Raw genomic sequence first — 10,968 nt, forward strand, 5'->3', positions numbered from 1 at the left:
TTTAAGAATAACTGAACAATTGTGGGAACATTATCAGGGAAATGGAAGCTATTTTAAAAATTAAATGGAAAAATTCTAGAACTAAAGAGATGTACCATCTGAAATGAAAAAGAAATCATAAGATGGGCTAAAGATTAGAGACAGCAAAAGAAAAGGGGACTTGAGAAGAGATCAATAGAAATTATCCAATCAGATAAAGAAAATACACAATGGAATATTATTCGGCCATAAAGAAGAATGAAATTATGGCATTTACCAGTAAATGGATGGAACTGGAGACTATCATGCTAAGTGAAACAAGCCAATCCGGAAAAAAAAAAAAAGGCTGAATGTTCTCAGATATGTGAATGCTAACACAACATAAGGGTGGGGGAGAATAGAAGTTCATTGGATTAGACAAGGGGGAATGAAGAGACTGAGGGAAGATAGGAATAGGAAAGATAGTAGAATAAATCAGACGTCACTTTCCTATGTTCATATATGAATACACTACTAGTGTAATGCCATATTATGTACAGTCACAAGAATGGGAAGTTATACTCCATGTATGTATAATATGTCCAAATATGTTTTACTGTCATGTATAAATAAAGAACAAATAAAAATAAAAATTATCCAATCCAAGCAGAGTGAAAAAAAAAACCAACCTCAGTGACAGGTAGAATAATTACCAAATGAACAAAAACATAAAGCAAAAATTAATTTTTATGCTTTATTAGATTGGACAGGTAGAGGTGAATTTTCCATTTATAAGTTATTTTACCCAGGAAAAATATTGTTGGCATGACCATCATATTTTTGGCCCATGAATAAAAATGCTTCATACCATTAGTTGGTTATAGCATGCAAGAGGTCCAGCCACTATACCAATGGTGTGGCAAACACTTCATCAGCATGATCAGGGCATTCACTTATTGGCTGTCCTGATTAAGCTTTCAGAACAAAACTTAACATCCTTCTAGACAATATAATTCAACAGAAGTTCTTCTACCTACTTATTAGCTAACCAAATGTTTAGTGCTTGGTTTGACTTTTCCTTCAACCAAAAGTTCATCAAAACCTCTGTTAAATAAGTTGTAAGTTCCTTTTTTTTCCCTCGGAGGGATTGGGGAGAGTGTTATTGAAGGAAGTCATATCACCTTGCTCTCAACTTCCTTTAGCCAAATCTCCTATTTTTGGAAATTGTAACATGCTCTTTTCACCAGTTTGTCTAGATCTACTCTGACTTGAAAGTTCAACTGAGGATTTTTTTTTTTTTTCAGTAAAATGGATACAGCCATGAGTAATTTTACAAGATCTCTCTGTATTCTGGCTAGTTGATATTCTAACAGGACTTTGATAAGAAAATATAGATTGATTCCATACATAATCATATCTAACAGGCTAGCTACTATGGTATTTGATTCTGAGGTATGAAGAAACCATTTGGTTTCTGCTGAAGGGTCTGCAATGTTTGGCCATAGAACTCCTTAGAAGATCTATGAGAAGACTCATTGATCTGATGTCTTTTCAGTCAACACTTTTCATTCTGTGAAGCTGGAGATTGTCCAACAGGAGTTAAACTAGGCATTAGGCTGGGTTCTGTACCTTACTAACTGGATGCATGCAGGCAGCAGGAACCATCCTATTCCGAGCCACCCTATTGCCGGACAGCAGGGGTCCATATACAACTGAATACACAGCTTAAAATAGCCATCATCATCTCAATGGCTCGCTAGTCACCTCTCAACCACTCCCTTCTGGCAGAATGCCATGCGTGATCCCACTGGGCTGTGGCCCTCAACAATACATTTTATAGTTGTCCTTCCCTTGTCATCACCAATGGGCTTGTATGCCAGGGTTAAATAAAGCCCCCACCCCAGAAGCAGAGTAGACTGTACTGGATTGTACACCAGTCATCATCATCACATGTGTTTGTGAGAAAGCAGCCTACAGTTGGACTCTGGAAAACCAGCAATGCTGAGTTGACAGTTCTAATTAGTTATGCATGATAGTAGAATGTATTTATGCACTTTGATGTATCATATATAAATGGGGTATGATTTCTCATTTTTCTGATTGTACATGTTGTAGAATCAATGGGTCATGCAGTCATATATGTACACAAGGTAATAATGTCTGTTTCATTTTATTATCCTTCCTATCCCCAGACCCTCTTATCCCCTTCATTCCCGTCTACCTAATCTAAAGTAACTCTATTCTTCCTTAGTGCCCCCACATTGTGAATTAGCATTCACATATTAGAGAAAACATTCAGCCTTTGTTTTGGGGGGATTGACTTATTTCACTTAGCAGTTTTATCCATTTACCAGCATATGCCATAATTTCACTCTTCTTTAAAGCTGAGTAATATTCCATTGAATGTATGTATCACATTTTTTTTATCCATTGATCTATTGAAGGGCACCTAGGTTGGTTCCATAGTTTAGGTATTGTGAATTGAGCTGCTATAAACATTGACATGGCCCTCATTGTAGTATTCTGATTTTAAGTCCTTTGGGTATAAACCAAGGACTGAGAGAGCTGGGTCAAATGGTAGTTCTATTCCAAGTTTTCTGAGGAATCTCCACACCACTTTCCATAATGGTTGCACCAATTTGCAGTCCCACCAGCAATGTATGAGTGTACATTTTTCCCCACATCCTTGCCAACATTTATTGTTGCCATTCTGACTGGGGTGAGATAAAATCTTAGAGTAGTTTAAATTTGCATTTCTCTAATTGCTAGACATGATGAACATTTTTTTCATATATTTGTTGTTTGATTATATATATCCTCTTCTGATAAGTGTCTGTTCAGGTCCTTGCCCCATTTATTGATTGGGCTATTTGTTTTTTTGGTGCTTAGCTTTTTGAGTTCTTTATATATCCTGGGGAATAATGCTGTATTTGAGGTGCATGTGGTAAAGATTTTCTCCCAATTTGTAGGCTCTCTTTTCACATTATTGATTGTTTCTTTTGCTGAGAAGCTTTTTAGTTTAAACCCATCCCATTTATTGATTCTTCATTTTACTTCTTGCACTCTAGGGAACTCATTAAGGAAGTCAGATGGTAGGCTGACATGGTAAAGATTTGGGCCTACTTTTTCTTCTCTTAGGTCTCTGTTCTAGTGCTTAAGTCTTTGATCCACTTTGAGTTTTGTGTAGGGTGAGAGATAGAGGTTTATTGAGTTGAATTTCATGGAGGGTGAGAGATGGAGATTTAATTTCATTTTGTTACATGTAGCTTTCCATTTTCCCAGCACCATTTGTTGATTTGGGATTTTAATAGGAATTGCATTAAATATGTATAACACTTTTGATAGTATGGCCATTTTGACAATATTAATTCTGCTTTTCCAGGAGCATGGGAGGGCTCTCCATTTTCTAAGGTCTTCTTCAGTTTCTTCAGTGTGCTGTAGTTTTCAGTACAGAGCTCTTTCACCTCTATTGTTTGATTGATTCCCAAATATATTTTTTGAGGCTTCTGTGAATGGGATAGTTTTCTTAATTTCTCTTTCAGTGTATTCATCACTGATGTATGGGAACACATTTGATTTATGGGTGTTGCTTTTATATCCTGCTACTTTGCTAAATTCATTTATTAGTTCTAGAAGTTTTCTGGTGGAATTTTTGGATCTTCTAAATATAGAATCATGTCATTGGCAAATAGTGATAGTTTGAGTTCTTCTTTTCCTATTTGTATCCCTTTAGTTTTTTTCTTCTAATTGCTCTGGTTAGAGTTTCAAGGATGATGTTGAATAAAAGTGGTAAAAGAAGGCATCCTTGTCTTGTTCCAGTTTTTAGAGGGAATGATTTCAATTTTTCTCCATTTAGAATTATGCTGGTCTTGGATTTAGCATATATAGCCTTTACAATGTTGAGGTATGTTCCTACTATCCCTAGGTTTTTTTTTTGTTTGTTTGTTTTGTTTTGTTTTTTTGGTGTTTTGAACATGAAGGATGCTGTATTTTGTCAAATGCTTCTTCTGCATCTATTGAGAAGATCAAATGATTTTTGTTTTTAAGATTTTTGATATGATGAATTACATTTATTAATTTCCATATGTTGAACCAACACTGCATCTCTGGGATGAACCCCACTTGATCATGGTGTATTATCTTTTTAATATGTTTTTGTATGTGATTTTCCAGAATTTTTTTTGAGAATTTTTGCATGTACGTTCATCAGGGGTATTGGTTTGAAATTTACTTTCCTTGATGTGTCTTTGTCTGATTTTTGTATCAGAGTAATATTAGCCTCATGGAATGAGTTTGGAGGGGTTTCCTTCTTTTCTCTCATGGAATATTTGAGGAGTATTGGTGTTAATTCTTCTTTGAAGGTCTTGTAGAACTTGGCTGAAATCCGTCTGGTCCTGGGCTTTTCTTCAGCCCAGGCTTACTAAATACTTTCCTCTTTGAACTGCCTTCACGGTGTCCCAGAGATTTTGATATATTGTATTGGTGTTCATTTACCTCTAGGTATCTTTTTTTTATTTCATCCTTGATTTCTTCTGCTATCCATTCATCATTCAATAGTATATTATTTAGTCTCAATGTGTTAGAGTAGCTTCTATTTTGTATTTTTATCATTGATTCCTAATTTCAATCCATTATGATCTGATAGAATGCAGGGTATTATCTCCATTTTTTTGTATTTACTAAGAGTTGCTTGGTGCCATAAGATATGGTCTATTTTATAATGATCCAACTTAAAGGACTTTTTAAACAATTTTTGTTGTTCAAGTATGCTGGCAATGAAGACTATCAATTTTTATTAGTATGGAAATGTTTTAGTTTCTTCCCATTTAAAAAAAATATATATTTTCATTGGAGATGGAATTCTAGGTTGAAACATTCTTTTCTTTTGGAACTTTAAATATGTTATTCCATTGCTTCTTTTTAATAACTCCCCTATCATTCCTATCTCTTAAACTGTTTCTAATATTTTTTCTTTGTTACTGCTTTTACCATGTTTACCATGTACCTTGGTGTTATTTTCTTTATGATTATCATGCTTGAAGTCTGTTGAATTTATTGGATACGTGGGCTTATAGCTTTCATAAAAGAAAGTTCTGGGCCATTGTTTATTCAAATAATTTTTTCTGTCCCCTTTTGGGGGGCTCTAATTATAAACTAAACTGCTTTAAACACTTCTATATATCATTTAGTATTTGTACAGTTTTCTTCTCTGTGCTCTAGTTTGAATATGTTCTAATGTCATGTATTTAATGATATTTTCTCCTATACTCTCTAGTCTTTTGTAAAGCTCATCCATGAATTTATAATTTCAGGTATTGTATTTTTGTGTCTAGAAGTTCCATTTGTTGGTGGTTTTCATGTCCTCTATTTCTCTAATTATTATATTTATGTTTTCCTTTAAGTCCTTGAAGATATTTAAAATCTACTAATCCCACCGCCTCCATCAGTTCTGGATTTCTTTCTCTCGTCTTATTTTCTTCTGTTTCAGGATTATGTTTTCCTGCTCCTCTACATGACTATTCATTTGTGTGTGAATGTGCATGCTGAAGCCAGGGCCTTATGCACGCTATGCATACATTCTACTACTGAACTAAATCCCTAGCCGCCTAGTCGTTTTTAAATTAGGTTACAATGTTGAGTGTCTACATTTTATTACTTTCTGCAATGAGTGTCGATTTTATTTTGTCAGACAAGTTTTTTTGCTGATAAGTTTGATGATTTCAAGAGCTTACATTTAAGCTCTCAGAACAAAGCTATAGTAGCCTTTGTGATTAACTTAGTTCTACTACTTAGATATAACATTTTGGGGATCCCTACTGAATATAAACAGGACTCTTTACTTCATCTTATTAGAACCCAAACACTCCCCAGTCCAGTTCAGAGTAAGCTCTCAATTTATACCTAGGTTTGTTGCCTGGACTTCTGGAATCTCCTCCTAATTATGTGAAGCTTATATTTCAGTCAGAGACTCAGGAGGACATTATGCATATTTCTGGAGCTCTTTTTTGGCATAACTCCCTCCTTCATGGCATAGCACTCTCACACATTCAAGCCATCTCATTCTCCTTTGATGTCTGTTTTCTTATCTTGGCAAGACTTTCACAGGCTGCCTGGGATATCTTCCCTATGTCACTGTCCAAGTTGTCCTGGTAGGCAGAAAGCTTGGGTGGGTCATAGAGCTCTTGTTATTGTTTTGCTTTATTATGCTCGAATTCAGGACCCCCAAAGACCACCAGAGACCCAAGATCGATGTAAGCAGCAAAGAGGTGTTTATTGCGAGCTAGCTCGGTCCTCCGCGCACACACACAGCAACTGGTGATGCTGAGAGGCCCCGAGCCCAGGGTTTGCAGCATTTTTATACATTTTTTTGGAGAGGGCAGGGACTTCACATACATCATAGCCTCTTTTAGCAAATCATCACACACCGCGGGAAAATCAAATAACAACTCTAAAACATGATTAGCACATTCACTGGCGGGAACAAGTTGGGTAGGGGTGATTGGTCAGTACAAAGGGGTATTCATTTGAACTGATTGGTTTGAGCCAAGAGGGGTGTACGTGCTGAACTACATGGTTTCCCAACTTGTTATTAACCACCATAAACCACTGGGAGGGTCATCTGGCATCCCAGGTATTTCCCTGTCTCATGCTAATTGGTGGCTGCTTGGGGGCTGCTATGGATCCCCACCTAGCCTGACTGAGTCAGGGACACCTGGCGCAGCAGATCTCTCCTGTTATTTGTAGATGTTTAGGAGTGCTCTGTGGGTTTTTCCAAGGACTAAGGTCATGTCCCTTCCTTGGACAGGCTTTGCTCTGAGGTAGAGGCTGGTTTTTCAGCTTTTTTCAGGGAATCATAGTTCTGAACTATTTGTGATCCAATGACTAAAATGTTGTTTTGTCTAGTTTTCTACTTGCATACAGTAGAAGGGGATGTTTGACACTACTTGGTCATGGCTGAAAATGGTACCCTTAGGCATGGAGTGAAATACACATCTGGGCTAGGAGTTGGAGAAGCCAAAGGAGGATCCTGGGGAAGATGGAGCTGCTGCAAACAAACCTACAGGTGAGCCAGAAGGTCACTGGCAATGTATGTACACCCTCTTAAATAATGTCTTCTGCTTCATGTTTGCCTTTCAATCTGATACAAGTACGTCTCTTGTCACCCACTCTAACTGGAAACATAAGGGAAGAGAATTCTGGGAATTGAGTTCAGCCTAGCCAGTTGACATAGTACAAAGTCACCACAGAAACACTTGTTTTCATGAAACTTGCTTGGGTTCCATTTTGCCACTGCAATTATTAAAAAGAGTGGCCATGAGAAACCTCTGAGAATAGAGCTAGTCAAGTGGCAGGGCCCTGAGACCCATGAAGCTGGCAGCAGCATAAAAGAGATTCCCAAAATACTTGTATTCAACATGAATGACTAGCTAAATAGAAACAGAGTATTCGTTTTCTGGTGCAGAAATTTAGTTTCCAACATAGCAGCTTCATTAGTCACAGTAGAGAAAGGGATCGATAGAGATGGAATTCCTCTGCTTGGATTTTTCATGTTTCTATACCCCTCTACATGCCTTAGGACTCTAGCTTACTGAAGTTTATATGAACTAGACTTCTGACTGAAAGGAAAGTATAACAGCACTGTGAGGGATAATGAGGGGACAAAGTAGAATATAGCTATCTTGTTTATGGGGGGAAACAGGCCAGCTCTTTCAAGAATAATACATAGAAAGAAAGGGAACTAACATGGGGAGAATGAAAAAAATATTACAAAACTGCAAAATGGAGGAGATAGCTTCAGGATGGGCAAGAATAAGCTTTTGAAAAAGATTTTCTGAAAGAATAGGATATCTGTTTAATGTTATAAAAAAACTTCCAACTTATTTTCTGAAATAAGACATTAAAGATGAGATAAAACAGCAGACTGAGCTAAAAAGAGATTATTTTGAGGCAGGCAGAAATATAAAAGAAGTGGGATGGCATAAGGAAAGAAACAATTAATGAAATAGCATATATTAAATTTGTATTAAAAGAAGCACAATTTAGACTTTTTTTAAAGTTACATGAATTTAAAAAAATTTTTAGTTGTTGATAGACCCTTTTTTAAAAAAGAAATTATTTATATGTGGAGCTGAGAATTGAACCCAGTGCCTCACACATGCCAGACAAGTGTGCTACCACTGAGCCCCAGCCCCAGCCCCAGCCCCAGCCCCATAATTTAGACTTTTAAAAATAATTTTAATATTTCATATTGTGAGATGTTTAAAAGACAAAAGTAGAGAGATTAACTAGTCATGTGGTGCACATTTATAATCTCAGCTACTTGAGAGGATGAGTCAGAAGGATCAAAAGTTCAAGGCCAGCCTAGGCAACTTAGTGAGACCCTGTCTCAAAATAAAAAACAAAAAGGGCCGGGGATGTAGCTTGGTTGTAGAGCAGCCTCAGGTTTAATACCCAGTTCCAGAAAAACAAAGTAAAGAGGTTAATATAATAATTGCCACTTGCTCACTGTCCAATTTATATAATTACAAATATTTTGTGAATAATTTTTAAAAAATCTATCTTTCTTAGCTCTTTTTGATTAGAATATTTTAAAGCAAATCCCAAACATAATTTTACCTGAAAAAACCTCAGTATCCCCGACACATACATAAAGCCTTTTTTTCTCCTCTTCATTTTAAAAAAATGTAACCATGATTCCATTACACATTTAGCAAGATTAATAATACTTCTTTAGTATCATCTAATACCCAGACTGTGTTCAAATTTCCTCAGTTGTCTCAACAATTGTTTTAGAAAGTTGGGTTGTCTAATCAGAATCCAAACCAGCTCCACACATTGTGTTCAAATGATATGTCTATAAAGAGTTTCAACTTGATACCCAAGGACACCAAATTAATAATATGGAGAAAATACTTGAAAGATCTACTGAAGTTATGAAGGAAAAGGATGTAGACATGAAAACAAGGAGTCAGAAGCTAGTGGTAGTGGGAAATAGAGCATTGAGGTTCTACATATGGATGGTTGAATCTTACAATCATGAGCAGTGGAGACAGAAGAAATAATCAAATATATAATAATAAAATAACTTTAATACAATAAATAAAGAATTGTGTATACAGAAGTAAAGGGATAACTAAAAATTAATGAAAACATACAAACACTTGGACCAGGGATTCTCCCCCCCACCCTTTTTATTCTTAACTATACATGACAGTAGAATGTATTTTGGTAGAATATACATACATAAAGTATAACTTATTCTATTAGGTTACCACTCTTGCAGTCATACATGATGTGGAGTTATCCTGGTCGTGTACACAAGGCTAGGAAAGTTATGACTAAGTAATGTCTTTCCTATTCCCCTCGCCCCTCACTTCTCTTCATGTCCCTTTGCCTAGTCCATTTTATTTCTGTTATTCCCCTCCCCAACCTCCCTTGTTTGGGGTTAGCATCCACAAGTCAAAGAGGACATTTGGCCTTTGATTTGGGGGGATTGGCTTATTTTGCTTAGCATGATATTTTCCCATTCCAGCCATTTACTGGCATATGCCATAATTTCATTCTTCTTTATGACAGAGTAATATCCATTGTGTATATATACTACATTTTCTTTATCTATTCCTCTGTTGAAGGACACCTAGGTTGTTTCCATAGCTTGGCTATTGTGAGTTGAGCTACATTTTCCATGGATGTGGCTGTGTCACTGTAGTATTCTGTTTTTAATGAATCAGGGATTCTTAACTTGAGGCTTTCTGTAGATGCATTTCAGGGTAGTAATGAAAATTTAGAGAGAGAGAAAAAAAAAAAAACTCAGATGTGTGGCCATATTGAACCTATCACTCCCTGACATTCAATTTCTTAATTGAGATGTATGAAAATTAGAGGGTCTTAATATTTTTGTTGGTCTTATATCCTTGTAAGGATTTAATTAAAGTTATTGATCTCCCCAGGAAAATGCACAAAATGCACAGATATTTACTATTTATCAAATATCACCATAGTATCCCACTTCCATGTACTGATTTCTCTTTCAATTAGATAATGAAGACAATTACAAGCATTTTGCAACAGTTAGAGAAATTGTGTAATGAAATGTCCAAAGCATAGTAGATTAAAACAGCAATTAGGAGGACTGGGTTGTGGCTCGGGGTAGAACAGTTGCCTAGCATGTGTGAGGCCCTGGGTTCAATCCTTAGCACTGCATATAAATAAATAAATAAATAAATAAATAAATAAATAAATAAATAAAATAAAGGCTCATTGACATCTAAAAAACTATATTTAAAAAACAGCAATTAGTTGTTTCTCATGGTTTTGTGAGTTGGCTGGAAGGTATAGGGATAATGTAGTGATTAATATGAAAATTAGCAAAGCTTAAAACTTGTTTCCATTGATGTAAAGAGTTTGTCAACTCACTACATTTTTCTTAAAGAAACATGGTAATAGAGACACAAAAAGTTTAATCAGCTTAATGATTTTGAAATAAACAATGAACTCAATCATCTTCCTAATTTAACAGAATCTTATTAAGGTAATTCTGGACAGTTTTAGTCCATTTTAAACACAATGTTATATTTTTTGTTTTGAGAAATTTTATATCACATTGCTGTATAGCTCAATGAGAACATTCTTGGTTTTTTTTGGGGGGGTGGATGGTACCGGAGATTGAACTCAAGGACACTGGACCACTGAGCCACATCCTCAGCTCTATTTTGTATTTATTTAGAGACAAAGTCTCACTGAGTTGCTTAGTGCCTTGTTTCTGTTGAGTCTGGCTTTGAACTTGCAATCCTCCAGCCTCAGCAGCCTGAGCCACTGGGATTGCAGGCCTTTGCCACCGCACCCAGCTGAGAACATTCCTTCTTTATCCTGAAATACAGACCATGGATTGCTATGCTTAACTGAGGAAGCATCAAGACCAGCAAATATTATACCAAATCAAAAACAAATTATATCAGTCAGAATGGGTCATACACTAATCATAAACAATCCCCAAATTTCAGTAGCTTG

This window comes from Marmota flaviventris, chromosome 2 (assembly GCF_047511675.1).
Source record: "Marmota flaviventris isolate mMarFla1 chromosome 2, mMarFla1.hap1, whole genome shotgun sequence".
NCBI lineage: Eukaryota > Metazoa > Chordata > Mammalia > Rodentia > Sciuridae > Marmota > Marmota flaviventris.